The sequence below is a fragment of the Somniosus microcephalus genome, chromosome 26 (assembly GCF_052327205.1).
Source record: "Somniosus microcephalus isolate GS21.2 chromosome 26, FLI_Smic_1.0, whole genome shotgun sequence".
NCBI lineage: Eukaryota > Metazoa > Chordata > Chondrichthyes > Squaliformes > Somniosidae > Somniosus > Somniosus microcephalus.
This window is the reverse complement of record NC_141012.1, coordinates 31,741,582-31,758,078: the sequence shown is the minus strand read 5'-3', so window position 1 is coordinate 31,758,078 and position 16,497 is coordinate 31,741,582. Positions and strand designations below refer to the sequence as shown.

Genomic DNA, 16,497 nt, shown 5'->3' with positions numbered 1-16,497 from the left:
TGGCCAGGTATCGATGGAGACATCGAAGACATGACCAAGAGCTGCCTAGGATGCCAGAAGGTCCAAAATGCTCCGCCACAGGCCCCTCTACATCCATGGGAGTGGCCCTCATCTCCCTGGCAAAGGGTGCACATCGACTTTGCTGGTCCATTTATGGACTCAATGTTCTTAATCGCAGTTGATGCACACTCCAAGTGGCCGGAGGTAATAAAGATGTCCTCCACCACCACGGAAAAAACCATCATAGTATTAAGGACCATATTTGCCAGGAATGGGCTGCCGGAGCAGATATGTTCTGATAATGGACCACAATTTATGTCCGAAGAATTCAGAAAGTTCTTAAAGAACAATGGGGTAAAGCACTACACGTCCGCCCCATACCATCCCGCCACCAATGGATTGGCTGAAAGGTTTGTCCAGACCTTCAAGAAGGCCATCAAGGCCATGGGTAATGAAGACATAAAACTTCAGCACAAGGTGGATAACTTCTTATTTGCATATAGGAATGCAACGCATATGGTTACTAACCAAACTCCCGCCATGATGTTCTACAATAGAAACCTAAGATGCCGGCTGGATTTGGTCAAGCCCAACATCCGAAGGGACGTGGAGAACCGGCAGTTTCAGGGCATGAATGAAAGGCCAACTAGGGCCTTCCAGATAGGCCAACCGGTTTTGGCCCGGGACTACCGTACCGAGAAATGGCAGCCTGGAACTATCTGCACACGATTAGGACCACTGATGTATACCGTGGACATCGGAGACAGCATAATAAGGCGCCATGCTGACCAAATCATCAAGTCATCCGAAAAGGGACAACCTACACCACCACTCTATACATCTAACGATGAAGTAGAGATACCCATATCTACCTCCGATCCGGTGATACTGGAGCCCGATGAACCCGACACTGGCCTTCAAGCCGAATCAGCCTTGCCAGAAGAACCTACTACACCACCAGAAACTACTACACCCCCGAGGCGTTATCCGGACCGAGTCAGGAAGCCTCCTGAGAGACTAACTTATAATTAATTAATACAGCAATGTATATTATTTTGCATATAACATGTAATTAATAATTACTTAAAATATGATGTACTAGTTAGCTAGAAGGGGAGGAATTGTGGTGTATGTGCCTTTAAGAGCAATTATGGTGTATGTGCCTTTAAGAGCCCCAGGTGTGCGTAATGCCGGTAATTGCCACTTGGGCTATATAAGCCTGTGTATTGTGTATATCCTTTAGAAACCCCCCCCCAGACTTGCTTAGTAAATATCTATGAACCAACTCCTGTCTTCAGTGTCTTTATCTGCACACGGACACTACACTTATGTTCACAGTCTAATTATAAGGGGTAAGCCATTTAGGACTGAGATGAGCAGGAATTTCTTCCCCCAGAGAGTGGTGAACCTGTGGAATTCTCTACCACAGAAGGCAGTTGAGGCCAATTCATTAAACATATTCAAGAAGGAGTTAGATATATTTCTTAAGGCTAAAGGGATCAAGGGATATGGGAAGAAGGCAGGGACAGGGTACTGAATTTGGATGATCAGCCATGATCTCATTAAATGGCAGAGCAGGCTCAAGGGGCCGAATGGCCTACTGCTGCTCCTGTCTTCTATGTTTCTATGTTTCTATGTAAACTAACCAAGTCACAAGTACACGTAAATCTGTAGAACTGCAAGGCAGGAGAAAAGCTGCTCTACATTACTCTTGCCAGCCAATGCTTAGACCTATAACCAGAGATATATGAGCTTTTAAAAAAATCAATAATCCATATCATACCAGCTAATCAATGATGATGAGGACCTTGGCCAACCTAGTATAGGGAGTCACCAAATTGGGAAAAATGAATTGGGAATTTTCTCACCCATATCCAGTTAGCATTTTGGAAAAGGAACACATTGCATCTAATTTAGAAATTCAAAGCACAAATTTCAGTGATATTCTGAGCGCAACATCATGACCAGAACGAACTGGATTATGAAAAGATTATTCTTTGGGTTCTCATGAGCAGAATGAATGCTCTCTACTCTCATAACGACACTCTGATATACCATGGCCTCTCTCGCCTAACACAGATTGCATGTGGGTCCTTCACTAAATCAAGAAAAGCACCCATTCTCCAACTTGCCCTTTGCCAGAACAAGCTTTTTGTATGGCTGCCAAAAAGAGCAATAAGGACGGACTCTGGCTTATAAACATCAACACACGGCTAGCTTCAACTTTAATCAAAGTCTCTGCTGGGTTATTCCGCATAATTATTTTTTTCTAAGTTGATTATGCTCGACAAGAGTAATTATTATAAACTGAGCACACTAAAAATTCTATTATCATCTGCTCCTTAAGCATGCACATAGCACACAGACAAGAAAAAGATTAGAATTCAGGGGAAGGGAACTGAGATGTTTGTTGCAAAGCTTTAGTGCTGATATGTTGACTGGGGCTGCATTTATAGTACAGCAACTGGCCTCCCACTGGTAGCTGCTGCATGGGCTTCAGGCAGGCAGGACTACATATATATTGCCTGACTGGAAGTCCAATTACCTTGCACAATGTACGTGTGCCCACATACATGCAGAGAATCCCTCGCCCAGCAGTTAAGATTTAAATGTGTAGTGTGTACGGAAGTTAGCACTCCATCTCTCTAAATATTTAACTTAACATCAGATGGCTTTAAAACACCCAATGGACCTCTGAGCATTTTGTAAAGCAGGCTTGACATCGCATTTGTATTTAACTTCCACGTAGTGCCAACCCAAAGTGGTGTGAGATTATAGTCTCCAGAGGCGATCATGCCACTTCTTACCAGAGTCAGGTTGGGGCCTGACTCTATTTTTAACTTTGTTCCAACACTAAACGTGCAGCATAAATGCACCAAAGATGCACAAAAAATATTACCTATTTCATGTGCAGATGGTTTTATATTTAAAACATTGCCGACTTTTGACATTCCTGGTGTCAATTGCTGCTTTCAATTAGCCACATTACAGCGAGGCTGCTGGGGGAGCGGTTAAGCAAGGACGTGCAGTATCTGATTGGACGTGAGATGTCAAGTGAATGCAGCAAATGATGGCGCAATAGTCAGGGGTCAGATTCGAGGGACAGCCTTTCCTGAGGTGATTAACTATGTCAGGTCGTGTCTGAGAGAGTGGACTAAACACTGCCTGTGAGAGGAACACGTTTGGTACTTGTTCCCTGCTTTCTTATGTCCTTAAGTTCACATAATTTAAGATCAACTCGGTAAATGTGTACTCATGGAACCAGACAGTCTGTGAGCTGTCAGACATGGAGGGATACATTTTTGTCTTTATTGTTCCCAGCCCAGAACTTTGTACACCAGGAGTGCACATTGGGAATTCAGGGATGTGCTCCGCATGACTATCCATCCATTCGTTTTAGCCCTCTTGGCGCAGAATTTTTCAGCACCTGAAGATCGTGTTGCAAATTCAGGTGGTGGAGGGATTTTCCATTAAATAAGATTGATTGGGAGATTTGAAATGATACTTGAAGATAGGGTTGCCAACTCTCCTGGAATGTCCTGGAGGCTCCAGGAATTAAAGATTAATCTCCCGCACAGTTCTGCAAGCAACGCTGGGAGAAAAATCATAGGGGCATAAAATAAAATATGGGAAATAGGAAAAAGGGCTGTTTGACTGACAGTCAAGGACCATCCAATCGGATAACAAAGGGGGTGATCTTGCCAGCCCTGGCGAGGCGGGTTTGGAGGTGGGACTGCCGGGAAAATGGCAGAATCTAGGGGCGGGTACCCATCCCACTCTCAACCCGCCGCCGTGCCATCTTCCCAGGAGGCGGGTACCTGACCTGCACCAGGTCCCATCTCCTGGAGGCGGGAAGGGGATCACAGCCACTTAACTGCCTGTTATCCCCATTTTTACAACAGAAGTGCGGGCTTCCCGACAACGGGAAACCTCGCCAGGGTCAGCAAGGCGAGCAGTGGGTCTGCGGGGGTTGGAGGGGCCGAAAAGTGTGCTGCGGAGGTGAGTGATGAGTGCAAGTGTGGAGAGGAAAGTATGTGAGGTGAGTGAAAAGTCTTAGAAAAAGTTTCCTTACCTTTGTTTCTTCCTGCAGGTTTCAATCGTTGGGGATCCGAAGGCTCCGGCATCTCCACGGCAGAGATGACAGAATGGCTGCCGCATTCTCCGATGCAATAGCCATCTGATTTCTGCTCAGGAAATAGGTTTGGTGGGTCTTGAATACAAGAACTCACCAAACAACAGAGAATGCCAGTGTTTGACAGATTCTCAAAGCTGTCAAATGATGACAATTAATTTTGACAGATGAAACGTCATACTCTGACGTTCTCTGTCACTGGCTTTCCCTTAATTGGCCTGCTAAGCCCGCTGAGTGAGCTTAACAAGGTCAATCAAGGGAAAATAGCGTGGGTTGGCCGGACGTCAATGGAGGCGGGACTAAAACCCGACAAGCAGCAGTCCCGCCTTCAATGCACCCCCATTGGCCAAATCACCCCCAAAGAGTCCATTTGATTTCCAATTGGCGTGAGAGGATGGTGTGCCATGAGGATGGGCGTGTCAGGCGAGCAATGGCAGGAGCACGGGGGAAGGGCGGTTGGAGCCAGGAGGCCACGTGATGAAATCTCTTGGAATATCTCCAACCATAGTTGGCAACAATTGAAGATTCCAAAGGTAGTCATCAGTCTTGGATGCTAGGCAGATCACGTAGTGAACATCAGGTAGGTGTCAACCTAAATTCAAAGATTCTTTTTTTTACATTTCTCTGTTGTGCACTCTCTCAATGAAATATGTTTTTTTCTAATTTTCTACCCACAAACAACACTTTGCATTTCAATGCACAATAAAACTACCATCCATGAAATGTCCAAAACCTGATGTCTTTGAGGTAACAGATTACAAATTACATGTTTTTCCTCGCTACACACAAGACCCTTGTGGTATCTGTATGCCCAGAGTCTGAAAATAGATCACAAGCTAATAATTTGCCTTTGCTCATGGAGTCTCAGTGCTTGCAGAAATCCATCTTTTCGTACAGTTTCAACGTTTCCCGACAAACACAAACATTTGTCTTTGAAAAGTTGATGTGACACAATGGCCTTTGTTCTAATTTGTTCCTGGCATGTGGGCAAAGCTGGCAAGGCTACATTTATTTACCTGAGTAGGTGGTGGGAGGCCCTTTTCTTCAACCGCTGCAGTCCCTTAAGTGATGCTACCCCCATGATGATATCAGGTAGGGAAGTTTAACAATAATCGGTTGGGCTCCAATTCAGAGAGGGCAAAATTGAATCCCAGCCTTGATTTACATTCATAGTCATCCAGCCTCCACGGAAAAGTTATGCTGCTTTTCATTTAGTCCACAAGATGGAGAGGCTCATGGAGGTATTCTTCTGAGGGCAGAGACACACACACACACATTCACACACACATACACACACACACACACACATACATGCACACAGACATGCGCACAGACATGAGCACAGACAGACACACACATACATGCACACAGACACACACACAAACACACACACATACATGCACACATACATGCACACAGACACAGGCACACACACAGACACACACACACACATTCACACACACATACACACGCACAGACACACACACATACATGCACACAGACATGCGCACAGACACACACACACAGACAGACACACACATACAGGCACACAGACACACACACAAACACACACACATACATGCACACATACATGCACACAGACACACACAGACACACATACACACATGCGCACACACACATACATGCAAACAGACATACACACACACACACACACAGACACACACACATGCACACAGACACGCACACAGACACATACATGCACAGACACACACACATAAGAACATAAGAACATAAGAAATAGGAGCAGGAGTAGGCCAATCGGCCCCTTGAGCCTGCTCCGCCATTCAATAAGATCATGGCTGATCTGATCCTAACCGCCAATCCACTATCACAGAACCATCTCCTGAATCTAACAGAATTAGACACACGAAATAGGAGCAGGATCAGGCTACACGGCCCCTGGGCCTGCTCCGCTACCCACAGGGCCATGACCGATCCGAACCTAGACTCATGTCCAAATTTCTGCCCGCTTCCTGTAACCCTTAATTCCCTTTACTTCTAGGAAACTGTCTATTTCTGTTTTAAATTTATGTAATGATGTAGCTTCTACAGCTTTTTGGGGCAGCATATTCCATGGACCTACCACCCTCTGAGTGAAGTAGTTCCTCCTCATCTCAGTTTTGAAAGAGCAGCCCCTTATTCTAAGACTATGCCCCCTAGTTCTAGTTTCACCCATCATCGGGAACATCCTCCCCGCATCCACCCGATCCAACCCCTTCACAATCTTATATGTTTCAATAAGATCGCCTCTCATTCTTCTGAACTCCAATGAGTAGAGTCCCAATCTACTCAACCTCTCCTCATATGTCCATCCCCTCATCCCCGGGATTAACCGAGTGAACCTTCTTTGTACTGACTCGAGAGCAAGTATGTCCTTTCTTAAGTATGGACACCAAAACTGTACGCAGTATTCCAGGTGCGGTCTCACCAATACCTTGTACAACTGAAGCAATACCTCCCTATTTTTATATTCTATCCCCCTAGCAATGAAAGCCAACATTCCATTGGCCTTCTTAATCACTTGCTGCACCTGCATACTAACCTTTGAGTTTCGTGCACCAGGACCCCCAGATCCCTTTGTACTTCAGTACTTTCCAGTTTCTTGCCATTAAGATAATAATTTGCTCTACGATTTTTCCTGCCAAAGTGCATAACCTCACACTTTCCAGTATTGTATTCCATCTGCCAAATCTCTGCCCACTTACTTAGCCTGTCGATGTCCCCTTGCAGGTTTTTTATGTCCTCCTCACTCACTACTTTCCCTCCCATCTTAGTATCATCTGCAAACTTTGATATGTTACACTCGGTCCCCTCCTCCAAATCGTTAATATAGATTGTAAAGAGTTGGGGACCCAGCACTGACCCCTGTGGAACACCACTAGTTACTGATTGCCAGTCTGAGAATGAACCATTTATCCCAACTCTCTGCCTTCTGTTAGATAGCCAATCCTCTATCCATGCCAGAATATTACCCCCAATCCCGTGATTTTTTATCTTAAGCAATAATCTTTTGTGTGGCACCTTGTCAAATGCCTTTTGGAAGTCTAAATACACTACGTCCACTGGTTCCCCTTTATCCACCCTATACGTTACTTCCTCAAAGAACTCCAGCAAATTTGTCAAACATGACTTCCCCTTCATAAAACCATGCTGACTTTGTCCTATTAAATTATGATTATCCAAATGTCCTGTTACTGTCTCCTTAATAATGGACTCCAAAATTTTACCTACCACAGATGTTAGGCTAACCGGTCTATAGTTTCCAGCCTTCTGTCTACTGCCCTTTTTAAATAAGGGTGTTACATTAGCAGTTTTCCAGTCTGCCGGGACCTTTGCCGAGTCCAGGGAGTTTTGGAAAATTATTACCAATGCATCCACAATCCCTACCGCCACTTCCCTCAAGGCCCTAGGATGTAAGCCATCAGGTCCAGGTGATTTATCCGCCTTGAGTCCCATTATTTTACCGAGTACCACTTCCTTAGTGATTTTGATCGTGTTTAGCTCCTCCCCCCTTTAGCCCCCTGTTTGTCCAGTGTTGGGATATTCTTAGTGTCTTCTACTGTAAAGACTGATGTAAAATATTCATTCAGTGTTTTTGCCATCTCCATATTTCCCACCATTAATTTCCCGGTCTCATCCTCTAAGGGACCAACATTTACTTTAGCCACCCTTTTTCTTTTTATATAACTATAAAAACTCTTACTATCTGTTTTTATATTTTTTGCTAATTTACTTTCATAATCTATCTTCCCTTTCTTAATCAATCTTTTTGTTATTTTTTGCTATCTTTTAAAGTTTTCCCAATCCTCTATCCTCCCACTAGATTTGGCTACCTTATATGCCCTTGTTTTTAGTTGAATACTATCCTTAATTTCTTTACTTAGCCACGGATGGCTGTCTTTTCTTTTACACCCTTTTCTTCTCAGTGGAATATATATTTTTTGGAAGTTGTAAAATAACTCCTTAAATGTACACCACTGATCATGTATCGTCTTACCCTTTAATCTATTTTCCCAATCCACTCTACTCAATTCCGCTCTCATACCTTCATAGTCTCCTTTATTCAAGCTTAGCACGCTTGTTTGAGATCCAACCTTCTCACCCTCTAATTGAATATGGAATTCAACCATGTTATGGTCACTCATTCCAAGGGGATCCTTTACTAGGACATTTTTAATTAATCCCATCTCGTTACACAGGACCAGATCTAAGGTTGCTTGCCCCCTGGTCAGTTCAGTTACATACTGCTCAAGAAACCCATCCCTAATACACTCAATGAACTCATCCTCAAGGCAGCCCTGCCCAATTTGATTTGTCCAATTAATATGATAGTTAAAATCCCCCATAATTATAGATGTTCCCTTATTACAAGCCTCAACTATTTCCTGATTGATACTCCGTCCAACAGAGTTGCCACTGTTCGGAGGCCTATAGACTACGCCCACTAGTGTTTTTTTCCCCTTATTATTCCTTACCTCCACCCAAACTGTTTCATTATCCTGATCTTTTGACCCAATATCATTTCTCTGTATTACAGTGATTCCTTCCTTTATTAACATAGCCACCCCACCTCCCCTTCCTTCCTGCCTGTCCTTCCTGATCGTTAAATAACCTGGTATGTTTAATTCCCAGGCATTGTCACCCTGCAGCCATGTTTCTGTAATGGCCACAAGATCATACCCATATGTAGTTATTTGTGCCATTAACTCGTCTATTTTGTTACGAATGCTACGTGCATTCAGATAGAGAACTTTCAAAGATGTTTTGTGACACTTAGTTCCTGCTTTTGCCCTTTTTATTACTTTACCTTTCACTCCATACCTTCTGCCCCTTCCTGACATGCTCTAGTTTTTAATTTCCCCACTGCTACCTAAGTCTATGACCTTCTCTGTTGTCATTTTTATTATTTGCTCTCTAGGAACCTCCCCCCCCACTAGTTAGTTTAAAGCCCTCTCTACAGCCCTAGTTATATGATCCGCCAAGACTCTAGTCCCAGCACTGGCCAAGTGAAGCCCGTCCCAATGGAACAGCTCCCTCCTGCCCCAGTACTGGTGCCAGTGTCCCAGGAAGCAAAACCCATTTCTCCCACACCAGTCTTTGAGCCACGCATTTAACTCTCTAATTTTATTTGTCCTAGCCAAATTCGCTCGTGGCTCAGGTAATAATCCAGAGATTATTACCCTTGTGGTTCTGCTTTTTAATTTGGCCCCTAGCTGCTCAAACTCCCTCAGCAGAACCTCCTTCCTTGTCCTATCTATGTCGTTGGTACCAACATGGACCATGACAACTGGATCCTCCCCCTCCCACTCCAAGTTTCTCTCCAGTCCAGAGGAGATGTCCTTAACCCTGGCACCGGGCAGGCAACACAGCCTTCGGGACTCTCGCTCTTGGCTGCAAAGAACTCTATCTATCCCCCTAACGATACTATCCCCTACCACTACAACATTTCTTTTAACTCCCCCCACTTGAATGGCCCCCTGCTCCACGGTGCTGTGGCCAGGTTGCTCATCCTCCCTTCAGTCCCTGCTCCTGTCCCCACAGGGAGTAAGAGCCTCGAACCTGTTGGACAAGTGCAAGGGCTGCGGCTCCTCCAACACTACCTCCTGGATCCCCGTACCTGCTTCACTTCTAGTCACACCATCCTGACCCTGGCCACGGACTACATCTGAATTAATTAATCTAATTGGTGTGACTACCTCGTGATACACAGAGTCCAGGTAACTCTCCCCCTCCCTGATGTGTCTCAGTGTTTGAAGCTCAGACTCCAGCTCTTCAACACGGAGCCGGAGTTCCTCGAGCAGCCAACACTTACTGCAATTGTGATCACTGTGAGCATCAATGGTGTTCACCAGCTCCCATATATTGCAGCAGCAACACATCGCCTGATCTCCCATTCTATGTAATTAATTAAATTTATTAATATTATTCTTAAATATCCTCTGCCCCAATTCTAGATGGTGAATATCACACCTTAGAAACTATAAACCAAAGAGATTTAAGCTTAAAAGGGAGAAATACTTACCAACCAATCACTTACCCGCTTTCTGGTGACGTCACACTTGGATTACTTTTTACCTCTCTCCTTCCGAGACTGGAGATTGGTAGGCCTTACCTGGTCTCTGGGACTTTTATAGCCCCGCTCTGCCGCTCGAGATTCCCGCCGACGCTGTGAGGCCTTACCTGGTCTCTGGGACTTTTATAGCCCCGCTCTGCCGCTCGAGATTCCCGCCGACGTTGTGAGGCCTTACCTGGTCTCTGGGACTTTTATAGCCCCGCTCTGCCGCTCGAGATTCCCGCCGATGTTGTGAGGCCTTACCTGGTCTCTGGGACTTTTATAGCCCCGCTCTGCCGCTCGGGATTCCCGCCGACGTTGTGAGGCCTTACCTGGTCTCTGGGACTTTTATAGTCCCGCTCTGCCGCTCGAGATTCCCGCCGACGTTGTGAGGCCTTACCTGGTCTCTGGGACTTTTATAGCCCCGCTCTGCCGCTCGAGTTTCCCGCCGACGCTGTGAGGCCTTACCTGGTCTCTGGGACTTTTATAGCCCCGCTCTGCCGCTCGAGATTCCCGCCGACGTTGTGAGGCCTTACCTGGTCTCTGGGACTTTTATAGCCCCGCTCTGCCGCTTGAGATTCCCGCCGACGTTGTGAGGCCTTACCTGGTCTCTGGGACTTTTATAGCCGCGCTCTGCCGCTCGAGATTCCTGCCGACGCTGTGAGGCCTTACCTGGTCTCTGGGACTTTTATAGCCCCGCTCTGCCGCTCAGGATTCCCGCCGACGCTGTGAGGCCTTACCTGGTCTCTGGGACTTTTATAGCCCCGCTCTGCCGCTCGAGATTCCCGCCGACGCTGTGAGGCCTTACCTGGTCTCTGGGACTTTTATAGCCCCGCTCTGCCGCTCGAGATTCCCGCCGACGTTGTGAGGCCTTACCTGGTCTCTGGGACTTTTATAGCCCCGCTCTGCCGCTCGAGATTCCCGCCGATGTTGTGAGGCCTTACCTGGTCTCTGGGACTTTTATAGCCCCGCTCTGCCGCTCGGGATTCCCGCCGACGTTGTGAGGCCTTACCTGGTCTCTGGGACTTTTATAGTCCCGCTCTGCCGCTCGAGATTCCCGCCGACGTTGTGAGGCCTTACCTGGTCTCTGGGACTTTTATAGCCCCGCTCTGCCGCTCGAGTTTCCCGCCGACGCTGTGAGGCCTTACCTGGTCTCTGGGACTTTTATAGCCCCGCTCTGCCGCTCGAGATTCCCGCCGACGTTGTGAGGCCTTACCTGGTCTCTGGGACTTTTATAGCCCCGCTCTGCCGCTTGAGATTCCCGCCGACGTTGTGAGGCCTTACCTGGTCTCTGGGACTTTTATAGCCGCGCTCTGCCGCTCGAGATTCCTGCCGACGCTGTGAGGCCTTACCTGGTCTCTGGGACTTTTATAGCCCCGCTCTGCCGCTCAGGATTCCCGCCGACGCTGTGAGGCCTTACCTGGTCTCTGGGACTTTTATAGCCCCGCTCTGCCGCTCGAGTTTCCCGCCGACGTTGTGAGGCCTTACCTGGTCTCTGGGACTTTTATAGCCCCGCTCTGCCGCTCGAGATTCCCGCCGACGTTGTGAGGCCTTACCTGGTCTCTGGGACTTTTATAGCCGCGCTCTGCCGCTCGAGATTCCTGCCGACGCTGTGAGGCCTTACCTGGTCTCTGGGACTTTTATAGCCCCGCTCTGCCGCTCGAGATTCCCGCCGACGTTGTGAGGCCTTACCTGGTCTCTGGGACTTTTATAGCCCCGCTCTGCCGCTCGAGTTTCCCGCCGACGCTGTGAGGCCTTACCTGGTCTCTGGGACTTTTATAGCCCCGCTCTGCCGCTCGAGATTCCCGCCGACGTTGTGAGGCCTTACCTGGTCTCTGGGACTTTTATAGCCCCGCTCTGCCGCTCGAGTTTCCCGCCGACGCTGTGAGGCCTTACCTGGTCTCTGGGGACTTTTATAGCCCCGCTCTGCCGCTCAGGATTCCCGCCGACGCTGTGAGGCCTTACCTGGTCTCTGGGACTTTTATAGCCCCGCTCTGCCGCTCGAGATTCCCGCCGACGCTGTGAGGCCTTACCTGGTCTCTGGGACTTTTATAGCCCCGCTCTGCCGCTCAGGATTCCCGCCGACGCTGTGAGGCCTTACCTGGTCTCTGGGACTTTTATAGCCCCGCTCTGCCGCTCGAGTTTCCCGCCGACGCTGTGAGGCCTTACCTGGTCTCTGGGACTTTTATAGCCCCGCTCTGCCGCTCAGGATTCCCGCCGATGATGTGAGGCCTTACCTGGTCTCTGGGACTTTTATAGCCCCGCTCTGCCGCTCGAGTTTCCCGCCGACGCTGTGAGGCCTTACCTGGTCTCTGGGACTTTTATCGCCCCGCTCTGCCGCTCGAGATTCCCGCCGACAATGTGAGGCCTTACCTGGTCTCTGGGACTTTTATAGCCCCACTCTGCCACTCGAGATTCCCGCCGACGCTGTGCACACAGACACGCACACAGACACACACACATACACGCACACAGACACGCACACAGATGCACGCACATACACACACATACACACATAATATTGACTTAAAGCAGCACTGAGAAAAGATGTGGAGAACACCATTACCCAACCCAACTGAACCTATCCTAGATGCTATAAAAGTACTAGGGCAGAGGCAAAACCCCTTTAAACTGGGAGTAATGACTCTGTAATTTGTTTATTTCTAAGGAATGGTCTGAAACATTTTTGTCTATATTGTACTTTTATTTTATTTTCTTTCTTTCACGGGGCTAAAAATAAGGCTCATTCATGGAAAATGGTAAAGCTTGCTTGGATACATTTCTTTGTTCCTGTAAAATGTGCTTAAATAGAAGAGGGGTAAAATCCCAACAAATTGTTGTAACCCAGGTCACAACCAAACTATAATTATAATAGAAAATTCCCGAGAAAAACTGTAGAAGTAATCAACCAATATAGCCTGTGTTAATTAGTCAGAACATTCTGATTGCTAGTGTATCAGCTGCTCCATTTTGAATACATGAAACAGACTTGAAGCTGACAAAACTGATTTTATTTCTAAGAAGCATCATGCCAGGAGATTAAAACCAAGCCTGCAGTGATCGCTCATTGAACTGCTGTTTTGCTGCTTCCCTGATGGCTCACTGGGCAGGTTCCACATCCACGACGGTACTGAGCCATACAGATCAGAGAGATCCATGTCTGATCCTTGGTGTGTGGCGAGTTAGTTGAGGGCAGGCAAGTTGGTGGCAAGGATGCTATAACCGGCCTCAGTGCCCAGGCCAGCAGCAACACCATCAATTACCTCCTGCCACTTAGTGTGGATGTGTGGAGATCAGGTGAGAAAAAGGGTCGAGCCCGGGTTTGATGCTTTCAGTGGTTCAGTATCTTGCCAGCACTTGCTTCTTTCCTCGCACATGAAGAATGATCAATTAGGCATGGACCCAAAGATAAGACCGCATCTCTGGCAAGGAAACAGAGAAAATTGGAGGGAGCAAAAGGGTTTAGTGATCTTAGTTCACTCAAAGTTGTAAGGGGTTTTACTGTGTGGGTGTCTTGGGCTCGTCAGTTATGCCTCTGACTGCCCCCTTTGAGCGGTTCGAATCGCTTGTCCCTTTTGAGTCCTGACCACCGGACTTATTTGCAGGTAGCGATATAGAAAACGAGCAGACCAGTGGTTTGGTGCAAAGAAAAACCAAGATTTTATTACCAGAGAACGATTCTATACAAAGGATAATATGGATGCAGTACACTTACACTTAACAGGGATGGGAAATAAACGGCACCTCGAGGGAAAATGACTAAAATGACAATTTTAGCAATCCCCTTAACTCCCACCCTCTAAACCTCGCTAGGCTATCTTATGAGGGGTCAGAATTCCATGCTCACCAGTCCGAGTCATTTAAACAGATGAGAATCTTGCTTCTTTGCCCTGCTGCCTTTTGATGCCACATGGTTTCAAGGCCCTTAACATCAAGAAAACCAAGGAAATCATTGTGGACTTCAGGAAGTCTAAAGGCGGAAGTCACACCCCCATCCACATCCATGGGGCTGTGGTGGAAAGGGTGGACAGCTTTAAGTTCCTCGGAGTCCACATCACGGAAGACCTCTCCTGGTCCCTCAATACCTCCTCTCTGGTGAAGAAGGCCCAGCAGCGCCTATATTTCCTAAGGAGGCTGAAGTGATGTAACCTGTCACCCCTGATCCTCTCTAACTTTTACCGCTGCACAATAGAGAGCATCCTGACGAACTGTATCACAGTATGGTATGGCAGCTGTAGCTCCTATGACCGGAAAGCCCTGCAGCGGGTAGTCAAAACTGCCCAACGCATTACCGGCACCCGGCTACCGACCATAGAGCACATATACCAGAAACGCTGTTTACGGAGGTCACTGACCATCATCAAAGACCCTACCCACCCCAGCCACAGTCTGTTCGCCCCCCTGCCATCTGGGAGACGCTACAGATGCATTCGCACCTGAACGACCAGATTTAGGAACAGCTTCTTTCCCAGGGCTGTCATCCTACTGAACTCCACAAATAAACTCTAAAGCCTGCACATCTGCCAATGCACTTTATTATGTTTATGTTAATGTATTACAAGCCAAATGAATGTTGAATGTTTAAATGACTTAATCTAAATGTACACTCTCGGGAGCCGCAAGCCTACATTTCGTTGTACTGCACTTGTGCACTAACAATGACAATAAAGTTAATTATGATTATGATTATGCTGCACAGGGTACCGTCCAGGTGAAAATACCCCAGTAATAAAACAGTCTCTGGCAGGGTATTTCACCTCTCGGGACGGGCTCTTCTTCGTAGGTCCCCTTCCTGGGGTAGTGGCAGGCAGGGCGCGGGAGGCAAGGAGAGAGAGAGAGCATGGCTTCCTGAGGGGCTATAGTTATACTCCTCTCGGTAGCCCTTATCTCACGCGCTAAATCAGCTCACCCTTTGTCTGATTTGAGCGGGTTGGAATTGAACAAAAGGTGTTGATCTTGGCCCATCGACTTAGATGACCGGTAATAGCTTCTAACGGTCCCATAACTGCTCTCCTTTGTTCAACAGATTCCTAGATGGGGCCAGCCTAACCATGGATGGCTCCGCTGATCGTTTGGATCGTTTGAGTAAACAAGCTTGATGGCCTGTAAACGAGGGCCTGAATGTAACTGAGATTGCTCCCAATACATAAATGTAAAAGTTCTGTCTGGTTTCGTGATCTCGCAGACATCAAAAATACCCAAGCTGTTAGCTTGTCACAGAGTCCACAATTGGAACTTACAGGCTTTTGGTCAGGAGGTTGACTGCAGCCATTTTGTGTGCCCCTGGATTTTTAACATCAGTCCAAACAGGGTCTCTTTTAATTAAATAATCTTCGGGGGGGGGGGGGGGGGGAAACTGCCTGAATTTTGCGAAACTTACAAAGTCTGGGCTTATATCGGCATTATCATAATTGTTTTCCAAAAAAAAACTTGCTGAATTTTAAATAATGAAGGGCCAGGGGTCCTGAAGCCTCCAGCCACAAAGTAATCTAATACTGAAATAAACAGAAAATATCTTATTAAATGGCCACTGATAAGCAGTTTAAAAGTATGCTCACTTATTAATTTTGTGGCAGTTTTATAACTGTCAAGATTGACTTATTTCAAGGTTGTCAGTTGTGTTATTTACTAGTAACAAGTTCTCGAAAAGTTCGTCCCCTTTTTTCTCAGTGTCAGCCATGCCTCAGTGGTAGGAATCTCACCTTTGAGTCAGAAGGTTGTGGGACCCACTCCAGAGACTTGAACATATAATCTAGGCTGACACGTCAGTGCAGTGCTGAGGGAGTGCTGCACTGTCGGAGGTGCCGCCTTTCAGACGAGATGTTAAACTGAGACTCTGTCTGTCCTCTCAGGTGCACGTAAAAGATCCCATGGCACTATTTGAAGAGCAGGGAAGTTTTCCCCAGTGACTTGCCAATATTTATCCCTCAACCAACATCACTAAAACAGATTACCTGGTTATTATTACATTGCTGTTTATGGGAGTTTGCTGTGTGCGAATTGGCTGCCACGTTTCCTACATTACAACAGTGACTACACTTCAAAAGCACTTCATTGGCTGTAAAGAGCTTTCGGACAACCCAAAGTTATGAAAGGTGCTATATAAAGGCAAGTTCTTCCTTTCTATTTGTTGTACTGGTTGCACAATCATTTAACAGTGCCACCTATTAAAGAACTTTACTCCTGAAGTGAAAATGGGGGGAAAATGGCAATTATTTTGAGTAGTTATTACTCTGCAATTAGTAATCAATCATAATATAGCATCATCTGCTACGTCTGTTATTCTGTGTTC

The 16,497-nt window shown here is 46.8% G+C and overlaps 1 protein-coding gene across 7 annotated transcripts in view; it reads right to left on the bottom strand.

The window, feature by feature from the left end:
* Positions 1–16,497, bottom strand: part of LOC147100377 (galactosylgalactosylxylosylprotein 3-beta-glucuronosyltransferase 1) — a 233,570-nt gene that overhangs the window by 95,459 nt on the left and 121,614 nt on the right. The window lies entirely within an intron of this gene.